The 25,214-nt window shown below is 32.9% G+C and overlaps 1 long non-coding RNA gene across 1 annotated transcript in view; it reads left to right on the plus strand.

Annotated features, from left to right (window-relative positions):
* The window catches only part of LOC126555925 (uncharacterized), a 32,447-nt gene extending 14,394 nt beyond the window's left edge, over positions 1-18,053 (plus strand). The window contains exons 2-4 of the long non-coding RNA XR_007607017.1: positions 14,943-15,088; positions 15,204-15,520; positions 16,078-18,053. This is a non-coding gene — a long non-coding RNA (uncharacterized LOC126555925). The remainder of the gene's footprint in view (positions 1-14,942; positions 15,089-15,203; positions 15,521-16,077) is intronic.
* The last annotated feature ends 7,161 nt before the right edge of the window (positions 18,054-25,214 follow it).

Below are 25,214 nucleotides of genomic sequence, written 5' to 3' on the forward strand. Positions count from 1 at the left end.
TGTTATACTATAAAGCTCGTTCGTATCGAATCGATAATAATATATCTGCCATAGGTACCCAAATACTGTGATTTATATTATATTATACGTATTAACTAACTATATTATACCTTCGACCCGCGAACATTCGTAGTCTAGCTCGGCATTAAAGCATATATAATATAATATAATATACCGCTCGTTGTGATCGGCGTTCGCGACGTATTTTAGCGATGGGTATCGTCGATAAGGACACGATGAGCGGTGACCATCACACACAAACTCCAGTACCTCCGTACACAGTTATGGTTATACCCGGCGTGTCGTTGCGGATATGTATTATAATAAAATCATTTTATCGGCGCATCTGCAGGTTTAACGAACTCGGGTCGTAATAATATAATTACATCCATGTACACGACGAGCCGCTTTGAGGATCGTTTGGCCCGGTGCATTGCTTATAATACGCCGTGGCTGTGTAGTAATTTTGTGCGTTTTACCTACCATACGCGAAGACCGGATAATTACGGATTTCATATGAAAACGAGCGCCGAAGACAGCGAATTGCGTAACGGAAACAGGTTATCATATACCGATGCGTTTCGTTTGTACACCGCGGGTATCTATATAGTATATAGTATATATTATTATATGTGTTCATTTATATTATGTATAATAATATGCACGCATGAGGGCGCACGATGCGCGTGCGTGGACGTTGTTTATGTGTATTTTTTCGTCCGAGTTTACATAACATTCGGTTTAATAGTGTCCGAAACCCGTACAATTGAAAGTGTCGTATTTAACGATAATGCTATCGATTAAACGGGATGATTGGTAACGAGGTCCTCGTCTCCTGCAGCATCCTACAGCAGCAGCAGTCAACTACAGTGTGCACACGTCGATCGTCGTCAAACCGCATGGGCGATCGGTTATATATACATATTATAATATAAACACGACACTATAATACTCGTACGCCGGCGGGAAGGGGACGCGCGTCCAGGTCAAGAATTTTAACGATATCTTTTTTTCTTCTTCGTCTCATGATACTTTATACGTATAATAACAACGCGACCGGCATGGTACTCTGGTCGGACGTCGATTCCGGCTCGTTTATTTCGTCTCGGAAACGACCAATAAACATAACTCAATCATCGACAGCTGTGGCTAGAAACGTGTAGTATATATACGATATACCTATATATTAATACGCACTGCGTGCTTGTCGTATAGCTGTTGCGGGTTAGTTGACTGTACACTAATGTGTATATAGCGTATATTATGTGTTTATGACGAATTCAAGGAGTGAAAATTGGGCGATGGGTGTTGTGGCGAGAAGGCCGAGGTGTCGAATATAAACGTTATTTGCATAACACGAAAAATAAAATAAAATAAATCTATCCACCGTGCGCGGGTTAACACGCGTATACATAGACGACGAACGATAGTCGTAGGTTTTTTTTCTCCATTAAACACACTCGTATTTAAATATTATTATCGTTGAGTCGTCATAGTATGGCCATAAGACCTTATTTTTAAGCGCGAGATGCGTTTTCAAGGTGTTTGAACACACACACACGCCAGTCAGCCCAGGTCACGGGTATATATGTAACGAACTATACTTATTTAGAGAAGGCCAAATGTACACCACCACTCTTGAGACATTTCAGAATTTGACCACTTACCACATCTATAAAAGGAATGAAGAATAATTGTGATAATATTATTACAATACGTAACAATTATATCTAAATATGCATTTTAAACTACTGTCAATTACGACTTTTCGATATTTTTCCTATACGAAAAGAGGAAATATCTTAAAGTCACACATAACCATGCAAACTGCAAAGTATTTACATCAAGCCATGTAGAGTTCCTCGGGCATGAAATCATACTCCTCTCTCTCCGGCAGTGACCATTGCTGGCTACTTACAATATTATATTGATTTAAGACGGTGGAAAGCGGCGACCTGTTGAAATCTCTGCACAGGCGACATGGATGTTTTGAAGACAGATTTGAATCTATGGCGAAATCTATCTCTTGATATCGTCTATTCCAAGTTATCAATTGTATCTCAGTACAAGACACAACGAAGTTAATTGGAAAAATATAGGACTTAAAAAATGTCTATATATACCTATATGTAATTACTGTTAAGAAAAATCAGAGAAAGTCGATTTCGAGCAGACTCGATGACAAATTTTCAAATCTGATTAGGAATCTTTATCGCTTTGTTAAATCGCGGAATGTCGGAAATAGGACGAGTTCAAATTCCTGTACCTACATAAACCATATTATAATATTATACGCGGCGGTAACGAAAAACGTCGTAAAATATGTATCATCGCCCATCATCGAGACCGACCTGAAAAATTCGATGTCACAAGTCGTTAGAAATGTTGGGTGCGCCCGGAGAAAATTGTCTCCTCTGCCTCTTCACCGTTATATCCTTAACACCGGTTCTGCTTTTATCGCGTCGTCCATGGTAAGTGTGCATGTACCTACAACATAACTCGACCCATCCGCGGATTTCGACGTGTATTTATTCGCTCTAAATATTGGTCGACGTGGTCGCACATACGACACATCGGCTAATACGTCGATATATAATAATATCGCGTACTTGTATGCCACACGCGCCAGCAATTAGGATCGAAAGTCAAACGGCCCCGTCGTCTCGCCGGGCATAAACGAGCTCTCAGTCGCCACCGCCGCACGGACGCGTATATAATATGATCTAAGAATGCGGTCTGGCGAGACGCGAAACCGGGACACTTATTTTGTACACATACACGTACGAGTACACATAATATGCGATATTATATTATTATAGACGAACACGCGTTCATAAGATTATCGTCGCGGCGAGAGAGTTTCGTCGTCGAGTTATATATCATTATATTTTCATATACGTACACTGCCGAGATATAAAATGTTAATATACGACCACGTCGATGATGACTACTATGATAATATTATATACGTTTAAATGGCGTCGGGTGTTTATTTTCGCGAATTATATTCGTAATAACGTCCAAACCCGATTCGGGTTGTTTACCTGCCGCATTAGTATGCGCGCGTGTATTATAATAATAATAATGATAATATGTAGGACCCGGCGCTGCCGCTACTTCGTCGATATCACGGATCGCGTGCGCGTAACGATGTTGAAGTCGTTCGGAGGAAACGTACAGAACTCGCTATGGGCGAACGATATAATATAGTAATTTCACGTATATTATGCACAAGTAATTATATTATTATGCGAGAGCGAAACGGATCTCGTCGGAAAAATCAAAAAACTTATAAGACCGCCGCTGCAGATGGTACCTATAGGTACGCACAGTCGTAGAATGATTATAATATTACATAGGGGAAAAGAGCGATTAATGCGCCTGAGATCGGATCGCTACTCGATTTTATGGTTTTCACAAAATCATTACTATTTGGTGTTTTTCTGGTCGGTCGGTCGTAGTAAGACTGTTGACATTCTGCAGAGCCGCAGTTCGGACCGAACGGGTTTCGACACAGGCGAGCGATATGATAATAATTATAACTATATGAAACGTATACCGCGGTATTAAAAATATTATTATTTCCTACGTTATCTGACAATTATTTTTTAGGGATTTCAGTCGATTTTTTTATTATTATTTTATCTGTAGATCCCGAGTATACACAAATATTATAATGTTTATTTTAACGTCGATCGACACGACATTCGCGGGACACCTCGCCGTCCGACCGATAGGTTTCGTTATACGTGTTATTTTATTATTATAGTATTATTATTATATAGGTCTCCAGCTATGGCTTGTGCCGATGATAGTTTACGAAACCGGCTCTCTCTGTTTGGATCATAAAAAGATTTATTTCGCGGTTTACGGTGTACGTCCAATATGTTTTTTTTAACGATCGCATGTGTTATGCAATATTATTATATTACACATTATAATAATATGTATTAAAATCGAACACTATATACGAGCGCATTTAAATGATCGAATTGCCAACGTTTTCGACGTTTTTTTTTACGATTTAAGACTTACACGCGCGTTCCGATCAGATAATAATATTATGTACACAATATATATGTAAATTTTAAACTTGGCAATATGTCGTTGGCGCCGGTTTTGGAACCTAGTAAGAAGTAGTAATAGTAAGTATTATAAATATATGTTAGACACCGATTTTTATGGTAATATTAAGTGGTGACCCATCATCAACGCGAATCGCGACCGCGGTTCAATCGACGATTTCTGTAGAGTTAAAATTTCGAAACGGTTTCTCATCACAGTTTCTCACTATTAATTTAATATTATTGCATATAATTGTAAAATAAGCGTCCATAGTTAATGAACGCAGATGTACATCATATATTTTTCTCAGGCCACGGTCAGGTTAGACCTACTATCTTGTCATCACGAATGTCATTGAACAAAATCAAAGAGACTATAACAATGTCACCAAACCATTGATCTGTATTTTTTTTTATCAACAGCAATACGTTAAACTACGATTATACTTATACAAAAAAAAAAAATCCATCGTTTTACGATTTGAAATATCCGGAAAACTCAAAATAGTATTCATTTTAGCAATTGCCGCAACCGTTGATATATATATCATAATATCATATATAATCGCATAATATGTCGACAAAACAACATCGTCGCTGCAGATCTTCATACCTATATCGTTATCCCGAGCGTAGATCCTATTTATTATTATGATGTATTATAATATACTTACAAACGCCACGGGGCGTTGCGGTTTTTGTATTTTTCAAAGAATAATAATAATAATAACTCAGCATCGCCACACGTGGACAGTATAAAATAATATCAAATACGAGTTTTAGCATAACTCACTGGGACTGCCATGCGATCACAAATGCTACGGTAATAATAAAAATAATAACGTGACTACCGGCACGCCGGGCGAATTTATCGCGCGCGGCTCGCGCAAAATTTCGTTTTAAGGTTTCACGTCGATTGTTCCGAGACCGACTCATCGTATTTCAACGCCAACGAAATATGCCGAGGTCACTAGCCGCACTCGCATTGAACGCGATGCGCAGTATTATTATATTATATTATTATAATATAATGACACGGCGGTAACAAATCGGACCATTGTGATGCTGTGCGGATGTCCACCGCCGATACACAATTCGTATGAGATGGACCGGATCGGGGTTGGGGCGGGGCAGATGATGTCGTTGACGATGCGTATACGTAAACGGATTTGGTGGCGAAAACGGATCGCCAAAAATTAAAATATTCGTTTACAATATTATTATATACTTTGTATTACTTTGTAAATGTATGGGTGAGTAGAGCCTGTTTCTGCGGTGACCCGATACGAGTGATGTCCGATGCTGCTGCAGGTTACACCGGTTGTTTTCCCATTAGTTTCTCTGATTTTGAAAAAAATATAAATGTATGTCATTATAACGTATGATAATAATTATACAAGTGTAATAAGTATAATATATTAATCGAATTATTGGTTTTAATTTTTTTTTTTTTTTTTTTTAATGACAACTTGGAATACTTTTCTAAAATCACATACTGAAGAAAATGAATACTTGTAGACTAGATCATCATCATTTAAAATGAGATTTCTAGGTTTTACGAGTTCAATAATCAGCATATTTTATAAATGGAATTTTGTAATTAAGATCTTCGCAGTTTCCGATTCTGAAATTAAGATATTAAAATTAGAAATTAAAAGTCATATAATCTCACTAAAATATGATAAAAAAATAATGTGTAATATATAAGGCGAATACTATGATATATATTGTAGTATAGTATCTACTATATTTCAGTATAAAAAATACAAAAATTCAATAGAAAATGCTGTATCGCTAAAATAATAGATCATTCCGTACATACGACGAAGCGTTGACATATTTCAATCCTCCCGTATAAATGACGCACGTATGAGCCCCATACCTACCCTATGTAGGTATATAGGTTCTCAAAAAACATGCCTGTGTATAAGTACACTGCAGTGGCGACGGGTGAATCAATCTTACAATAGTATCGCCGAAAAGGGTAGCATACATATACAGGGGATTTTTTTGAACGTAGGTTAATAATATATTTTTATATAATACATGACATGTACATGCGTCATGATCATTTCTAGGGACGTATACCGTGTTTTTGGAAAAGAAAACCAATTTTTATGTCGTATAAAAAACTTAATATGTCATTGTAAAAATTAATTTTTGTAAAATATTTTCAAATGGTTTATTGTTTATGCCTTTATATGGTTTTTGTACTTTCGATTTCAAGATTTCTAAGCTTTTTTTTTCACCAAGATGTTTGTTCCCAAAGTCGGACTAAGTTAGGTCCTAACCTTAACAATGTATATAATATAATATACTGATCAGATATCGATTAAAGTTTAGGAATACATTTAACTTTAATATATGAATTTAATTGCATAAATGAAAAGTAGTTTGCTAAAATACTTGTTGGTTATTTTTAATAAATATAAACTACAACATAATATATACCTTAAAGGATTTAGTGATAAATGTTATATATGTCAAACTTATTATATTCATGGAATAAATGAGCATTCTTTAAAATAAAAATTTCACAAATTAAATTTTTAACTCATCTCTTTATGATAATATGAGAATCATGGATATTAAGTATTTAAGTTTATATAGTTTTGGCTGAACATTGATTATAATTATTAGTCTTCTTTTTAGACGTATACAGATAAGTAAAAGCTATGTATATCTTTAAACCTATGTGCAATATATTATTGATTATTTCTTTGAAAACATTATGGAAATACATAATAAAGAAAAGATAATACATAAATTACTTTAATAATTTAACAATCTAACATTTGAATTTAAACTACATTAAATCATTTTTTTTATTTTATTCTGAAAAATAAAAATCTTTTTTTTTTTTTTTTGAACAACAAGAAACGTAGACAAATCCGTTATAGGCGCAGGACAATGCAATATAATATAATATCATTCTAAGTAAATAAACTACATTGAAAAATGAAAAAAAAAAGTCGTTCACCACTTTTGAAATAGAAAAATATATCACAGATTTCATTAACGATTCCTGTGTGGAACGTTTCGGCTAAATGCGTTTTACCGCTTCCCCCTCTCCCGTAACCCGCCCCGCAACCCCAAACCAGTTTATCACTATGTAATCACCGCCAAGGATTTGACGGGCGAGGAGGGATGATGAAAAAAAGGGTCACCGCCGCAGTATGCGCTGCTAATACGCGAACGAAAAGGCAATAAAGCCTTGCGGCTTTTGGCGGGAAAGACAAATGGGATGGCGGCTGCGGCTATAGTGGCGGTGGTGGTCATCCCGGAAGGGCCAACAAGTTTTCTATACATATATATGTATATATATATCAACAACGACCGATCATTGAATCTTTCCACCGGAAACACGATGTTTCCGTTTCCTCGCCGACCTTTTTATACTATTTTTTTTCTCTATCGGACAAATTCCGCCGGCCGGCGGCAACCGACATATCCGATCGTTTTCTCTTTTCAATCGCCTCGGCCGTTTCGACCGTGATCAATCGAAATTTATATCATTATACACCAATATACTAGCTGCAATGGTGAGCAGAATACCGATATCGTGGTAGACTACATAAAACTTGAATTAAGACATTAAAGCTTAGTAAATTTTACGAGTTAATATGAATTTACATTAATTTTACATAGGTTCGTTTTCCGGGTAATTTTTGTTTTGTTATCATTAAAATCGACGTGGTCTCTCGTTTTAAATGTTTTTACAACTATAATAACTGTAATTTAGGTACTTACTGTAATGTGGTAGTCTTTAAAAATATAAAAACAGGCATACTGTATACATATTTTAGTCTTTAATATAGTTTGAAAAAAAACATACTAGGTAGGTACTCAAAATTATTGTGTTCAGTAATATATAGCTATTATCATTTTCTAGACAATTATTGTAATTATTTTTAATATTATTATTTTTTTTTGCTTTATATTTAACTTATTTTTTCAAATGAGAAACTCTAAACGTTTTTACTGTAAATTGAATATTATTATTTTTTTAAATGTTAATAAAAAAAAAAAAAAACATAATGTCATCAATAAGTTTTTGAGTTTTTGTACGAAATAATAATCATAATAAGATCGCAAGATTTTGAAATTATAGTCAGCTATTGAAATAATTTATATTGTAAATATTATAACCGACATAATAGCAACAAAAAAGGGACAACCCCATTATATCTATACAATTTTTATTATAGTTTTCGTATGTTTAACTAGCATTCATTTTTAGTTTTTATTTACCAGATATTTGTTACACTAAAAATGTTTTAAACGATTAACACACATTATTCGAATAAATATTATCAGATGGACTGTGAATTTAATGATTTTGTGTATTAATGAATTTCATTCTAAATTCAAATATTGAATTCAAATTTGTTTTAAAACATTACCATTATCAATATGACATTTTATTTTACATATTTCGAACGTTAGTGCATATAAATGCATATAATTGTTTTTATTATAATTTTATTACATATTTGGATTCATCATACTTGGTAGATCATTTTAATGGCATAAACATAATTGTGAATTTATTTTGAAAAATTCCGTTTATTCTTCGGAACTCTTTAATGTATACCATTATGTTGAATGCAAATTAATTTAATATTTTTGAGTGCACAATTATTTCAAGAAGATATTTCATGGCTTTTGATAGTATTAAATTTACGGACTAAAATCTTAATCTATTTTTAATTTTTTTTTTTTTTTATCGAAGTACACGTGCGTCTATCGGTAAAGTTAAGTTTTATTATGAAAAACAAATTCTTTGCAGGTCTATAGGTTTGGTGAAATCGATTTTTGACGATAATTCTCTATTTATTTCAAGACCATCGCACCGGATACAGCAATATTAATGGCGTTTTTATTTAACGGTTCTCATCGGAAAAAAAATAATGATAAATTTTTTCCAAAACGAGGTATCTACGACCTACCATGTATAATATTAGCAGCCGGCGCGTTATCGCGAATGACACAGGCGCCACGTTACATAAAAAAAAATAAACCGGTTAAACTTTTGAGAATACACGATGCGATGAAAACGTGTATTTATGTTTCGTACCGGCTTGGTTATATTATTATTATTATTATATTTTATACTCATGCTCGCGTTATAACTGATATCTTTCGTGAATACGATGTTTGTTTTTTTTTATTTCATTAACTCACTGATTTATCTATTTTTTATTTCCCATTCCCACGCGTTATAGGTACGCAAACACAAACCGAAAAGACGCAAAAACGCCAAAAATGATAACTGTTGCGCGTTACTTGTTTTTATCATAAAATACCTAGATGTGAAATAATATTCTATTAAGTATAAATAAAAAAAGTATTCAAAACGTTTCGGTCTTATTAAAATATGTTTGCATACATTTTATATTCCTGTAAACGTATTTTGTCTTGTTAAAAAATTAACATATCAAATCATTTGGGCGCCTATATATAATGTCGATGCTCAATCGTAGTAATGGAAAGTGTGAATTTCTGCCAACAATATTATATAAAAATTAAAAAAAGGTTACTCCTAATAAAAATGTATTTCAAAACAGGATTAGCCAATTTACTTCGTATAATACCCGTTATAATATTTTATTCAAGATTTTCGACACTTAACCGTAAAAATATATATTTTACACTGTAAAATTTACAATATAAACATTTAAGCTAATTTTTTATTCTCGTTCAAATTATATTTAAAAAAAAATTGAAATAGTATTACACTATACAGTATAGTATGTATAATATTAAACAATAATATACTTGATAAAATAAAAATATAAGTAATAGTATAAATTGTATAAATCAGATGTAAACAAACCAAGTAATGAAATGTTTTTTTTTCTTTTAAAAAATCTAAAAGTTGACCAACAGAATAATGTGAGCAATACGTGTTAATATAGTTTGAAGAATAAATGAAATAAGTTTATAAGTATTATATAATATTTAGTTAACAAATTTGGACCAGCAGCTCAGGTGAGGTGTGGCTTAAAACAAAATCCTACGCAAAAACTTCAATTCTTTGGACCAAATATGGGGAAGAGTGAGGGAGTATAAAAACAAACTCAATAAATTTCGCACAACAATATCCGTTTGCGGTACCGCTGCAATAGTCGGTTATAAATCACACGGCAAATTTACATATACCACGCGCGTAACCCTTATACATAATATATGCGCTTGTATATACGTAAAATATAAGTAGTATAAGTACATATTGCGCACTGCTGAATTTTTTGATTAAGATTCATAAATTTTATCATTGTATATATGCTCATAACTATTTATTAAGGCGTAGGTATATTATCTAACACGCTGTTTGATGGTCTACATGATTTGGCGTTCGGCGAAATAATTATACTAATATAATAGGTATAAGCAATAATTTAGGCACTCGTCTAAATCTTCATTGCATATTGGCATGCCATCGTCACTGGAAATACACGAGGTTTGAGCATATTATTTATTGTATTGTGCTTCGCGTGCATTTTGAGATTTTATTACCAAAACGAATAGGTACCTAGGTATATCGTATAGTACCTTAGTTATACACATAAAAAGCTGGGAAATTTAATGCTATTTTTTAACTCGGTTTATTGAAGTTAACTATTTTAAATTCTTTGCAGAGCGATGAATATATTGATTTTGCAATGATGTGTGTTTTATTTTTATTATATTTAGCGATTAGCAATGGCTTATTATACCTACATGAAATAAACATGCATCGATTTTAAACTTCAGTATTTTTACAGGTATGAAAGTTAATCTAGTTTTTAGTTAAGGGTAGGAGTCAAAAGTAAAAAAGTTATTGATTAATTTTTAAGGGGGCTGGTAAAAAAAAAAAAAATGAAGGAAAAAAAGAAATTTTTTAAGCAAAACCGGTTTTTTACGAAATCAATTTTGATTTTGTGGTTTTATGGGAATTTTTTTGAAAAAGTTTCTCATACATTTGCTTTATTACTTTAAATAAAAAAAATAAGTTGAGTTTAAATCCAAAATAATTTTTATGAGTGTTTGAATATTGCAGTTAAGAAATTCATTAAATTTTCTTTTAATTTTTAAGATTAATGATTTATGATATTTGGTTGTACCTAATTCAAAAACTAATAAACGTATAATATATACTATAATATCGACCAAATATACTGGTTTTAGTCAAAAATAAAAGTTAATTTTTAAAAAATTGCATGAAAAATTATTATTGCTCATCGTGTGTATGTTCAATACAAATGTAAATATTATGTACCCGAGTATGAAGTACTATACGCAAAAATCGACCAACTGACCAATAGTCACAATTTACCATTTTACTTATTATTTAGTAGAAAATATAATATTTTTAAATACTATTGCAAAAGAGTAATGCGCAAGGAATTAGAAAACTAAATGTATAATAATACATCAACATAGGTATCATTATTATACTAAATAAATAATAACATACTAATATTATAAGATATATAGTTAAATTAAAACGTCTACCATTTATGATAATCGTATTCACTAATAACTATAATTATAAGTATAGGTATTACGAATATAATTCATTGGCTCTTTGCTATTATTGTTTTTAAACGGGTAACTAATGTTTTCCAATAAAATAATTAAAAAAATTAAAAACCGTAAGTTTAGTCTAAGTCAACGTAGAGATAAATGCATTAAGTTAAAAATAACTCAGTTAAGACTTAAACTATAGTAAGTTTAGTTAATAAGTTAAAATTTACTTAACTTTAAACAGTTTAAACTCTTTAACCGCTTTTAATACTTATCTTTGTAATGCCACGAGTCTTTGAGGAAATTTCATTAAATTATCGCCGTGCAAATAATTTCAATACATCGATTTTCTTTTATAATACTGTTTGAGTACCTATATACTATATAATATTCATATAATTATATAAAGAACAGTTAAAAAAATCTTTTAATGTATACTCAAGTACTGAATTAACTAAAAAACGGTCTCTCTCCCGCATTTGTTATTATACACGTACACGTAAAAAATATTGTATTGATAAATAATAATAATAATAAAATATTCGTTTGGCCATGGAAAAACGCGACTTAATACACAATTATTAAAGTACAATTATTAAAGTAGATAGATCAACGTCGTTATTGAAGCGTACCTCACTGTAGTGTATGTAGCATATTATTATCTTATTATTATAAAGCGCACTAAAATCGTTTTATTTTTTTTCGATTAAGCTAAATCAAAATTTTACGATCAGTTTTTTTTTTGCTTCTGGTTTTTTTTATTATTGTTTATTTATTACTTTATGAATGTATTTTTTTTTCGTTCCCACGTACCTGCGCGCATAGTACTTATTAAAAGGAAGTTTAATTTCTTATTTTAAAATTTTAAACATTGCATTTATTGTTAATAGATTTATACGTCATTTAAGTTTTTTCACTCTCAGCATACTTACCTAGCTGTATATTATATAATATATGAATATCGTACCTATAAATGTACATTGTATAATGTATATTCATCGCGTACGAAAACACATAAATGATAATAATATTATAATTAAAATAACACATTAAAATTCATTGCTCAATTGAATAACGTGTTTGCAAACATTGAAGATCCAGTTTATATTACTGTATTATAAATATGTTATCTATACAATATATAAGTATATTACTTTACTATTAACGCAAAATATTGTCTTCATATCGCAATACTGTTAACAGAATCTCAAATCACATCATTGTCGATTCTATATAATATTATAACAATTATAAAGCAGACAATAAACATTATACACTCAAATAAATGGTTATATAAAAATAAAAAATTGAAAATCTAGTCAGTGGCTAGTAGTAATATTCTTAATAAGTGCAACTAATCAATTTAATAATGATAATTTGAAAAATACATTGGTATACATATTATACAAGGATAAACAAAAATAGAAAGACATTGTTCATCATTTTTAAACCGAGTTATCTACATTTTCTAAAAAAAATTGTCTGCTATAGGTAAACATATCATTAACGATTTTTTTTTATCTCTTACATTTAAATAATTAATTTAAGAACCTACACCAAAGAAGTAGGTAGAAAAAAATGTTCCTAAAATAATTGGTTTATATATATACATGCTTTTCTAAAGATATAAGAGTTTCGTACCGTGATATATACAATATTTTATTAAGTATAATTATAAACATATTATATATTTCACATATTTATGATACCTAGGTAGCAAAATTATCAATAGTTAGTTTTAGATTTTTAATTTTTTAATTCGGTGAGTTATAATTTTTATTTCTAATCAATAACACAACGCAGCCACTCTACGTATTTATAAATACCTACGAATGATGACGAGTTAGAATCAAAGTGAATTCCTCAACAGGTAATTACGTTTAATGAGTAAATTACTAACTTTTTATACATTTTTATAAAACTACTTTTTTTTATATTCACCTGAATATATACATATCTCTTGCGAAATCAATTTAATTATTTTTAGTTTCGACAATATAATTTACGTTGACGACTCTTGGTACTATATATATATAAAATAAAACATACTATTAAAGTTTTTAGATTCTGGGTAGAGCGACCAATGTATTAATTTCATACAATGATAATGTGTGTTTTTTCTGTCTGTTATCACATTTTGAAACAGTAAAAATGTCTTGATTTTTTAATAAGGGTGGGTTTAGGTAGAAAATTAGATCTAGTTGATACTTTAAAGAGACATAACTTCCAGTTTTTTCATAGATGGGAAAAGTTAGCATGAACATTTTTACGTAAATCCAATTAACAAAATCAATTAAATTTTTTGGGGTATCTAAAAAATGAATAACCGTAGAAACTTTTTTATTTATTATAAAATTATTAACATTTTTCGATTTTTTTTCGACTATTATAGGCATAAGAAATTTTAAATTTTTTTTAGTTTTTATTTTTATTAAATAAATGTCGATTAATAATAAAATTATTTGTTGCTGAGTAGTAGAGCTTGAAAATTTAATGTCAAATTTCTCATAAGTTTTAAATTTAACAATTAAAAAAAATACCAAAAATTTATAACTAACAGTCATAAAAGTTTTTTATCTAATATTATATTTTTATAAGTTAGAATTTGACAAAGTTCATAAAAATTGTAAAAATTAACAAATTTTTTTGCAGTTAGAATATAAATTAAGTAGATATTTTTGTTCAACCGTGACAACATTGAAATAATATTATGATCGTCTGAATACGATTTTAATGTCATACCATACTGAAATACCGGTCGATTCGTAAAAAGTTTTCATGTGTTTATTATAAAAACGTCGTTTTTGCAAACTAATTTCGTATCGATAATAATAATTATCATAATATTAATATTATTACGACTGATTATATAATATTAATATGGTTATTATAGTCATCGTGGTTGGGTGGTACCTATACCGCATAACCGGTATAATACTATGATCGAAAATTGTCAACGTGTCCCTGCTAAATCTTTGGCGTCAATCCTATAATGCTGTCGCTGTCGCTGTCTATAATAAAATATATTATTAAATTTTTTTATTTAGATAGTGCGGTGATGCTAATGCGCGAATAACGGGAAACCATGTAACTCATTCTGTACTCATGGCTGTATACATATACATGTATATAATTTTGATAATATGAATGGCCTTTTGAGAATATAAATGCTGCTGTAACGTGGTATAGTGACTATACATAGTAGATATTTTAACTAATATACCAAAGACAACTTATATATATATATATTATTTATTTTATTACTTAGTGACAAACCGACAACGATGTTTGAAATCATTATAAAATTTAATTTAACATTAATTTATATACTAACTTCTTATGGTTAATTTTGCTATTTATTTGTTTTAGATTTTGTTTGATAATTTGAACTGAGAAGTGAAAATAATTATTGAGATTTTATACAATGGGAAAATCGTGTGACTATTCATTGTAGTTTTCTATAAAATAACTAACAAGACATTGCAAGAAAAAATATATTGCATTGACAACACCTCGTGAGTACACCACTGGTTATAATTATTATCTGAATACTTAGTAATTACAAAAATCACTATTCGCGTTAACATTTTGTACAAAAAATAATTTGATATTTCTGATAAAACCTTATAGGCGACCAACAGCAAGTGACTGATCAATATTGATGACTATATAGGCACTGAAATATGTGATAATATACAATATATGACATTGCGTGTTGTAGGTCATGGGTAGATGGTCGACCGATGAAAATTATTATGATGTGGACCGCGTCAAACGGGTCATGATAATAATATTATAATATATTTATATACGAATTTCGTATTATAATACCTATATACTATTCGCAATTAATAATTAACTCGCCCGGACACTTGTCGATGTGACTCCACGACGATGAAGCGATCAATTTAATAATAATATGTGATACCTATCATGTCGGGAAATAGGTATTATATATTATATAATATACTTAAAGAGCGCGCGCGCGCTGACACGATTTCCATAATACATCATCGCGTGTTTGCGTTAATTATTAATAGATAGGTAGGTATACTCACCGCCGACCGCGAATATATGACGTATAATATAATACGGTATGATAATAATAATATAATATAAATTACAATAATAATTGCGCTCGACGTTTTGAAAATAATAACAATATTATGATTGTTGTGCATGTGTGTGTGTGTTCGCGCGCGTGTGCGTACTCACTCGATTTTTATCTCGTCGGGGGGGTACCTGCCGAAGCGAGAGTATTATTATATATGTATGCATACGCCGCGGCAGGTATAATATACGAATCTTAATTAATAATGATAATATTCTAAATAAATTATCGCGAATGAATATTAACTAGACGACACGCGGGGCAACTCGTGTATATATTATATTATATAACAGGGGTTTAAATACACACGCGGCACGCGCTCTAGGCATTTGCTAATTGTTGTCGTATTATTATAATTATTGTATTATATGTGTTCATTATAATATTATACAGTTTATGCTCAAATCGGCCGTCGGCGAACGCGACGAAATAGCGTACAATGATGTATATATATGTTATGCATATACCGTTTGGCGCCAAAGCCGTATAATATTATATGGCTGTGACGTCGGATTCTGCGATCGCGCATACGTAACGGACCACCGGGTGCAACAAGCGCGTACCCACATGGGTACAGTGTGTTCTATGAACACGCAACGGTCGCGAAAATAAGATGACGAAGAAGAATGAGCGGAATGAACAAATAAAAAAAAAACGTTAAAATTTGCATAATATTAATCAGATGCGGACTGGTTGAGAGGGATGAAAAAGAAACGGTTTTTTTTTCCGTTCCACTCCCGACTTTGCCGGTTTTTGTTCTGTCGTAACCGCGCGGCCGCAGCCTTTCACCCGCTCTCGCTCTGCAGCATCCACAACAAATATCCGCACAGATCAATAGGAATAATAAAACACGAAGATCATACGAAAATTAACGGCCGAGTCCGGGACGACGACACTGCAACACATAACGTCCGTACCCCCTGAGCCCATCTTCGTCGCATACTTCGTCGCAGCAATACGATAATATATCGTCATCTCGTTTTTCATCTCATCACGCGGAGCGTCTATCCGGACGGTCCGCCCCGCGTTTCCTCTCCCGCGGCACCACCCCGCACGCCGGAGCATTATAATATTATTACATATTATTATATATATATTATAATATGCATACCTATATACAAATACGCGCGACTATTATTATTATTTATTATCGTCTCGCTGTTATTATTGTTACCTGGGAAAAAAAATCGTCGGTAAAAAGGGTTATACGAAGTGCGCATATGTATAAATACGTATAGGAAGAAAGGCCCCTTTGCATAAAATTTGAATGGTAACTTAGTGTAGTTTTATTATTATTATTTTTTTTTTTTTTAAGCGTTAGTTTGCATATGTACGGGCGCGAGGGGGCCGCGGCGGATCTACCTGTTATTGCTGCTGCACCCCTCCTCCTCCGTCGGCGCGGCGAGACCATGAGAAAAAAAGGGTTCATTTGAATTTTACTTTCCGGAGGATGAGACCGGAGGGCTTTGGATTTCGTAAAAACGAAGGGGGCGCGATTGTGTGTTATTTAAAATAGGTGTCTTCTCGCCGATGACGGCGGCGGCGGTGGTGGCGGGGTACAACCTACCGATTCTACACCGCCGTACATATCACACGCTGAATGATATATCATCTGCATATGCGTACGCGGGACGTACCCTTTTTTGCATACGCGCCCGAAAGATCGCGGGTATAATATTATATATCATATATATTATATTGTTACCGAAGCGATGGCAGAACCCTTTCCATTGATACGGTATTGAATATTACAGATACGGAGAGGAACCTCTTCGTGCGCGCCTATATGCATATTATACATTATAATATTATTGTAATATGCAGATCGATAGGTTCCCACGACCGCGACGCGACGAAGATTTTGCAGGCATCTATACAATTATATTACACTGCGTATATTTATATATATATATAGGTATATAGGTACATCCGCGTGCGCGAGAATATAAGTCGCAACGGATGCGCGTAACTATATACCTGCTTGCATAATAATAATATATGTTATAATAATGCGTTTACTATGTTTGTATTATGTACTGATCGAACGGCAACGACGTTTCCGGACCGATTGGCAAAACCGGTAAAAACGAATAAAACGAATTCGCAAACGGTTTTTTAAATTTTTTACCGTCTTAAAACCGTCATCCGCGCTTTTGCTCTCTGTGCGTCTTTTTTGTCTAGCGGAATTCGTTTGTTTTGCGTCCCAAGTCGCTTTTAGCACGAATTTCGTTATAACGGGAATCATCAGACGTGTAGTTCAGTATACAATAGACAGTAAGATATTTTTCGGTCTTAAAATCGATCCTCATCCCTTTATTATGTAGCTCATTACTGTTATAAGCTCCTTATTCTTTCAATATAGCAATTATTATTATTTAAATTTTATCATTAACCTATCCTAAGATTATGTTATAAGTATCCCAGAGCGTTATAAATTTCTATTTTCATATGTGGATCCCTTTTCCTATTTAAAGGATTATTTTTGAATTGCTTAACTTTATCTTACAAAGGATAATAGCTCTTTGATCATTGGCTTAGAATATAATATGAAGACTGTGGTGACTTTAAGATTTTAGCAACTAACATTAATCCATTAGCATTCATAATTTGTAAAACCATTTTAAAGATATTGCATCCTTAGTATAAACATTTGAATCACTAAAAAAGTATTTTTTTGGTAAATTTTTAATTACATACATTAAATTTTTTTTTACTAACCCACTGAATCACTTATTGAACAAATGGGAGGAGGGTATCCACGACTTGTAAAAAAAATCTAAAGAATTTTGAAAAATGTGATGATAAATATTTAAAAACTGCAAAAATCAGGATCGAATACATTTTTTAAATTTTGGGCGTCCAAAGTCTGTACCCATCATTTACTGTTATATGATTATTACCTATCGTGTACATCGTAAAACTCGTAATAATATAATCAGTTTCCGTTTTATTTTGACGCGCGACAACGGCGACGACTCCACGGCTGAAGTCGTGTGGGATCCCTCGCCCTTTACATTTTACAAAAACAACAACAATGCGCCGCAGACGGACGGACGGACGGACGGACGGACAGACAGACCCCCCACCGAGTCCGCACCAGGGAAAAGGCGCGCCGGTGGCTTATCCTCCGCCGCCGTATCTCGTATTCGGATCTCGGGACGTATTTTCATTCGTATACTTCCATAATAGGTGTACAGCGCGTATATTATAAAATATAATAATATTTATATTGTTGTCGGTCGCGACGCATTGTTTTTCGGGTATTTTTTTTTTCGGCGTTTTTACCTAACCGGCCCAGGAGAAATAAAAACAATCGACTCGTACGCACGCCGTTCCGATGTCTTATGCTGTAACATTATAAACTATTATTTTTTTTCATCCTTCCCGAACAATACTCGCGTCCGGCGTTCGAATGTCAACCTGTATAATTATAGGTACCTATATATTTTACAATATTATTATTATTATTATTATATTAGATATAGTTCGGCCGCTCGAGTTTATCAACGCGTACGCCTACACCATAGATCTCGGAGTTGTCGGTATCCATGAAACTACTTGCATAACAATACTTACCTACTACACATGCGCATCATAACCAGTGATCGGTATATTGGACGAGAGGTTTTGGCTCACGCTCGGGGGATTAGTGCGCTGGGTAAAACAATTATTATTCTAAACTCAAAAAATAAAACTCAAGTTTTCAAGCATTTTTAGTATTACAAAATTAATACATTGTTGATGTTTTGCTATTATATGTGTTTATTTTAGACGTATAATTAATCTTATTATAATCTGACATTTACATAATATTATGTTTAATACTAGAATACGTAATAATTATTATTACGATTAAGAGAACACGGATAGTTAACAAATGTATGGTGTGAAGGGGGGGGGGGGGGTAAGTATGGTTATGCAAATTGTCTACAGATGGTAGCAGCTTATAATTTACATTAAAAAAAAAATAAATAGACAAGTGGGTAATCGCTATGCTGTAGGGTTAATGTCGAAATTGTATCTCGTCATTAATTATAGGTCACCAATTAACGGATGTATTAAATTTGAATCAAAGATATAATTAGTAATTACCTTACAATGCGAAAAACAATTCAGAGCGGTTTCAAAGAGCATACTAAAAAATGTCTATTTTAGACCCACTTAAGTAACAGCTGGATGAAATTTACTATGATAATTAATAATGACAGTTTTTTTAAGGAAAACCACACGATTGTAAAATCATAGGCTCTACTCAGGATCTAAAATTGAAGCCATCACCCTAAAAAAATAAGAATTGGCTAAATATCCATCTATATAAGGTTATTGACAAGGGATGGCCAATTTGTGGCTCTCGTTTTATTTATAAAATCAAAATTCACTTGTTATTACTGTGAATTTTATTTTATTTTTTCAGTACACATTTATGAAAATAATATAAAATGTATCTACAAACATTTTGACTCTTGGTATTGTTGTACCTATTTATTCGTGTGGCCCACACAAACACCCTTGCATTATAGACTATGTTTTCACATTGACGACAATCATACGTTCGTGTGCATTGCAGCATTCGAGGAAACTGACTATATACATATATATCCGCCGGAGAAATGATCATAATCGTATGCACATTGCACAGTGTACGTCGCAGCCGCCGCCACCGAATTATTATTGTCGAGCACGCCGCGTCTCGTCGACTAATTAATTATCAAGATTAGCGTCGCCGTTTTGGTCGACTTTTCCCATATTCTCCGATAATTTATTCGGATCTACGCTTATACACGTTGTTGTGTATACCTTTGCCCGCCGCGTAATCCCGCAATCGTTTCGCTCTTTATAACGGATTACGCGTTATTATGATATTATACTATTAGTTATTATCGTACACGCGCGCAATGTTTTCGAGTGACCTATGCGTTATTGTCGAATAGTAAATAATTTATTCCATTATTGTAAATAACTATCGATAATATATTGTGACGTTCTAGACGCAAGTCGTATGTAATATCATACATTATAGTCGAAATTCTAGTATTCTTGCTGAACTAGTCCAAACATATTAATATTACTTAATGTAACAAATTGCAAACTACATAATATTGTAATTTGCTAGAATGGACACTGATGTGAACACTGCTACTACTACCGTGTTAGTGGTATACGTCGCACGATATAATATACCCGCAACATAATAATAACGTTGTATAATAATACCGTGAGCTGGCTGATGGTATCGCGGTACAATAGCAGCGCAGCCCTCCGCAGCTGCAGCCTCACCGACATCACGCCATCTTCTCCGTCGTCGGAGGGTACTTTCCCAAAGCCGCTTCCGTTTTTATATTATTGCCGCCGTTTTTCGCGCGTCTGAGTGTTTCTATACATAAATGTGTGCGTGTATTATACGTGTATATATATTTTTGTACGGTCGACGAGCTCACGTCACGTCTGCCGGCGCAGTTTTTACGGGTGCGCCGAGCACGATTTCGGCTTTCCCGCCAGGACTTATATATATATATAAGTATATCTGTGTATGTGTATACGGTCGGAAAGTAGGTATTCTCGTCTCCCCGGCCCTACCGCACCCACTCAACCACCCACCGTCCGCGCGCTGAAGGTATATTTTTGTATCCTCGTCACGTACCCCGTCAGCCCTCCGGTTCTCGCTGCTCGTACTTTGCACTTTCTCCTTCTTAATCCTATACATGTATCGGAGGAGGGGGTTCGGTGTACCCTGTGCTCCTGCCACGTCCGCAATCACGAATCCCTTTTTGCCGTCTCACCCCTCTCCTTTATCTTATAACCCTCGCTCGCCCACTCCTTATTACTGCGGGCGACGGATCAACCGTGTCTCGATAACCTCGTCGTCGAAATCTTTGCTTTGTGTATATATATATATATATATCATATATTATTTGACGCCGTGTTACGCGCACAGCTTCCACTGCCGCCATCATGCAGGAACACTCTCGTCGTGTGTCAGATGTCGATCCGCGCTAATGGACCCGATTCGGTTGGCGAACACCATCACTGGTGGTGGTGACACGACGAAGACGTGAAAATCGAAGCATCAAACAGGAGTAAAAAAAAAAAAAATAACCAGACACCGTTATCGGATGAAAACGACAACCGTGGTAAAAGAGCGCGACGGGCACGACGAGCTGCATTAGATAATGAATTGCAGACAACACGATATCGTTTATAACAACAAACAGTACACATCGCATACATAATATATTATAATATAATATTACGGCGAGTCTAATATGAAGTGTATTGTATTATACTTAGATATTACATTATAAACGCGACAGTTAGACGCGGTTGTTGTCGTCACACCGAGACGATTTGTACGTATACATTGTTATTATATTATTGTAATCGTGGGCGTGACTCGCTGCAACACGTACCTCTACGTAGGCACTCAGCTGTAAGTTACACCACTGGTATAGATCATGATTGCGTGTATATATATATCTATAACTTAATATAGACGCTATTATAAGTCATATGATGATCGGATGTACTAATGGTGTATACGTTATGACGCTGGACCACGAAATTTCGTTTAAATCTCAACTACCTATGTGTTGGTACGTCATAACGATGATAATATTACTCCAAGTGGACATCGATATTAGTATACTATTATTATTTTTCATCTAGATATGCCAATAATTGTATATTTTCCGTTAGAGTTTGATAAAACTCCATTTGACATTTTAACGATGAGTAATGTGCGCACTAAAAAAAATGACTGATTTGTCTCACGTAATACTTTACAAAAGAAAGCAGTTTTTCTTTTATACTATTAAATATAGCAAATTCTAATAATGAGAACAGGTAGTGTCTTTAAAACAACAAAACAATCATCTATGTGACTTGAACACAGTTTGTTTTTTTTTTTTTGGTAGTCCGCTCGTGGCGTTTATACAGCATTCGACGACCAATCGGAAGAATATTTTTCGTTTTGAATTGATGACTTAAGTAATATTATTATCCGTATAAGAAATCACTAACGTCGCGAAGTCTGTACTTCGTCATTAGGCGCATTTATTGCTCACCCGAAACTTTCACATGAAGCGCTCACAGTTTTTATACGGTTTTGTTGTATATATAATATACACCTATTACATGTGTATGCGTGCATGTATATCTGTACACTTTGTACGACGTCCTACTTAAAATGCAATAAAAATAATTTGATTTCGTATATTTTAAACCGTGTTTACACACACACACACACACACACACACACATACACATAATGGATGTATCATGTATATATATAATATTTTAATGTACCCACCGAATTTACATAAAACCTTGTAATTGTATTCTGATCCGACTCGACGAGCGTTTAACACATATGATAATATAAAACTCTGAGTCGCGCGCCTTCATATGTACATATACATACACACACACACACATATATATGTATATATGTATAGTATAAGCTTAATTAACCAGCGTACATCGCGAATTATTATGTTTATAATGTCATATGATATAGAGGTAGGTGCCTAAAAGCTATATATTATACTTTAACGATAATTATTATAATAATATTATGTGTATATATAATATCTTAACTGTATACGCTTTGGACACGTGTTCACACATCATCATCATCATTAGTTTCATTCACGTGGAGTGTCCTCGAAAATTTAAATCAAATAAATCCCCATCCGATCGATAATATATACATATATTATAAAATACACGCATATATCTGTATAATTTATCTTCGTATAATTTGCGTAAAATTAGGCTATGTTATTATTTATATAAACAAACAAACAAGAACGCTATCATATTTCTCCATTAAATACTATAGGGTAAGATCATAAGTTTATTTTGTGTATTTTTTTAAAAAAAAAAATAACTATAATGATATGTGATATATAATGTCAGTTATTTTCAGAAAAGTCATTGTCCCTTTTAATGTATTTAGTAATACGTTAAATCAACTTATTGATTCCGACATCGAAAAGTTCTCCTATCACTTCCTTACACAGTTAATTTCTTACTATGTATTTTAATTCGTAGCTCTGAAATGATGGGTTAAAGTCGGTCGGTACGTCTATAGCGGTAGCCAAATATAGAGGGTTAGTTATTGTGTGCGGGTAACCCGTTGTATAATTACACTCTGAAACGACTTAGTTATATAAGTTATAACTTATAAGTATTTAAGTTTAAATGTGCGCGTGGAGAAGTGGGCCAACATTCTGTGGAATACCCCAGTAACACTCTTCTCGCATCACAAAAACTTTAAATATATACATATAACTTATAAGTTTATTATTTAGTTATAAATATAATGAACTACTTAATTTAGTCTGAAATTCAGTTTTCTACATACCTACTCCAAGAAATATTCTGCCTTCGGTAGTTGCTTTAGAATATAAAATTAAAAATGTACAATGTAATTTAATAAGCAGAAAAAGTAAAAATGTATTTTTGTAACGAATATGATGTAAAAGAAAAAAAATATTTTAAATTTTTAAAAATGGACTTATATCGTTTTTGAAATGAGTGTTCTTTAATAAAAAATCACTAGCGTTTATGCATATTATTATTATATTGTTTGTGACTAATGAAAACCGTAAAATGGCTTTAACGGGTGTAGGTGCCTATATTATGCTCAGCGGGCCTAATAGGTGAAAAACAGTTATCGGCATGCGTTCGTCCGACAACCGTGAAACGCGCGTTTTCGATGGCGGCCAAATGCTGCCATATATCACATAAAATATATTTTATACATTATTATCCATTGCTCTTGAGCCGGGATCTATGGAGCACGTGTTATGTGTAAAAGTATAATATACGTTAATACGATCGGCACGTAAATTTCCATTTTTTTCTTACTTTTTGCTCATTTACTTTATTATAGGTATAGGTACTTACTTTTTATACATTAGAAATGTCCAGAGTCTGAGTACCTGTCACATTCAAGTGGTATTAACCATTGCGTTCATAATACGGAGTGTCTCTCGCAAAAAAGTCAAGTCTCACCGTCCAAAAAAATAAAGTCATTCTAAAAACGGAGAGGCACCTATGTTATTATTGCATAATATTATGCTTTGTAAATAAAAAAAATAAAAAATTTAGAAAATCACAAATAGACTGCGCCAAATTCAAATATGTTTTCAGAATTATTATCTTTACACTTTAGATCAATTGCAATTTAAGTTGTAAATAGAACACAACTAAATTCCTTTGAAGATTGTACATCAAACAAACACCACTTTTAATCCTCTATCCTTAATTTCTTCACTCGAACTATGCGTTTTTTATTCTTATACAGATCGTACGCGTGACAGTATAAATCGATGTATACCAATCGCGAGATAATTTTATTACAAAACCTTATAATTTCATATATATGTTTACGCTTCTGCGCAGAGATGCGCTCTGTATATATACACCTTTATTATACCCATGTATATGCTTGTATGATACGACTTCGCATTAACTTATTATTACGGTTGACATATATTTTTGAAATTTATCTATACATAAATTATGTG

Source organism: Aphis gossypii, chromosome 1 (assembly GCF_020184175.1).
Source record: "Aphis gossypii isolate Hap1 chromosome 1, ASM2018417v2, whole genome shotgun sequence".
Lineage (NCBI taxonomy): Eukaryota > Metazoa > Arthropoda > Insecta > Hemiptera > Aphididae > Aphis > Aphis gossypii.